Source organism: Echinops telfairi, unplaced genomic scaffold (genome assembly GCF_000313985.2).
Source record: "Echinops telfairi isolate 266 unplaced genomic scaffold, ASM31398v2 ScPeMD7_443;HRSCAF=831, whole genome shotgun sequence".
Classification (NCBI taxonomy): domain Eukaryota; kingdom Metazoa; phylum Chordata; class Mammalia; order Afrosoricida; family Tenrecidae; genus Echinops; species Echinops telfairi.
The window spans coordinates 25,643,711-25,645,660 of record NW_022104341.1 but is presented as its reverse complement, the minus strand read 5'-3'; positions in this window follow the sequence as shown (position 1 = coordinate 25,645,660).

The following is a 1,950-nucleotide window of genomic DNA, read 5'->3' as shown; positions in this document are numbered from 1 at the left end:
CGAGAAAGAGAGAAGTTTCCCCTCCAAAATACATTTTTGAAAACTTTAAAATAAATCCATGCTTCCATGTGTATTAATTAGTATCACTTCTATTTGTTAAATATTCTGTTGTGTAAAATGAATCTATCCAACTTTATTTAGCCAGTCCCCTTTATGTTGGGAACGAGATGAAGGAGGAAATGAATGGAGGGGAAAGGGCTATACAGCTACATATATGAGGGGTTACTCCTCCCCAACAAACAGAGATTTTTTTCCCAAGACTATATATTTAAAATTTTTCACAAAACAACCGTAGTTTTCACTTCAAAGTACTCTCCATGACACTTAATACATTTGTCGAATTTGCGATTCCATCCTTGGAAACATCTTTCAAACTCATCTGTTTGGATGGCTGACAGCACCTCCCTCATTTTTTTCTTCCCCTCTTCTATGTCATCAAATCGCTCTCCTTTCATGTCTCTCTTCATTCATAGAAACAAAAAGAAGCTGCATGGACCGAGGTCAGGTGAGTAAGGTGCGTGGGGCAAGAGAGGCATGCTGTTTTTGGCAAAAGCTGGTGCACTGAGATGGCTGCATGAGCAGGGGCATTGTCAGGGTGGCAAAACCAGTCCCCTGTCTGCGACAAATCAGGCCTTTTTTGTTGCACGCTGTTACACAATTTTTTCAGAACCTCCACACAGAAAGCTTGATTAACAGTCCAAATGGACTATGAATCAACATTTTCATCCATTTGGGAAGTTGATGAGCATCCAGAATGAGGTTTGTTATCAATTGACGTTTTACCTTTTCTGAAACAAGAAACCCACTGGTACACTTGAGTTCTTCCCACAACGCTGTCCTTGTAAGTTGTGTTCAACATCACAACCACAACTATTCCTGAAGCATTTTTCCCAAGTAGGAAACAAAATTTCACAGCTACGTGCTGTTCTCTTCAATAGTCCATCACAAAAAGTGAGGTTTGAGTGAAACTGCTTCCACGAAAAAATTCACTGTGACCAGAAAGAACCTTCCCAGGTGACGCCACTGGGTGCACTACCTCCGAGCATATTGCTTAATGCTTGCCTAGCAGGAAAAATGTGTACTATGAAAGCGTTCTACCTAGAACAATTCCTGTTTTGGGGGCGAGGGGTATACACACACACACACACACACACACACACACATACTGAGGAAATGATTACTAATATGTGGGAAGATTTAGCCACAAAATGTTCATCTACATATAAATTTCTTTAAGTGATTTGTTGCTTAAAGATAAGCACCTTTCAGTCATTTTTGTCACAGCCTTCTTTAGCATGGATGTTATATCCTAATACTGGATATTAGGAGCACTGTCAGGGTTGAGTGTTGGGCCACTAACCACAAGTTTGTTGGTTCAAACCCACCAGGTTGCTCCTCAGAAAATGAGGCTCCTGTAAAGATTTATACTGTAAAATTCACATTCTCAGCAACCCTAAGGAGCAGTTCTACTCTGCCCTAAAGGGCCACTATGAGTCAAAATGGACTCGATGTCAATGGGTTGAGGGGCTAACACAGGATTTCTTTTTAACACTGAATATTTTACTTTTAAAAAGCCCTTACCAATTAGATAGGTAGAAATGATGCCTTAATGTTGTTTTAACTTATATTTTTCATTACTCATAAGCGTGGGGAAAAGTTTAATCCACAGTGACCTTCTTATTCCTTTTGTGGATTACCTGTAGAAGTCCTTTCTCCAATATTCGGTAGGACTTTTTCTTGTTAATTTGTAAGGCTTATTAATCCTTTGTCACTTTTATTTTCTATTTTATCTTTTGCCTTTAACATTTTTTATGTTTGCCTTTAATATTTTTGTGATTACTAAAGCATAGTTTTCCATTTATGTATTTTAAACTATTAATCTTTTGCTTTATAACCCATGCAATATAATCCTCACCTCAGGATTATATAGTCTTTCTACATTGCCTAGAA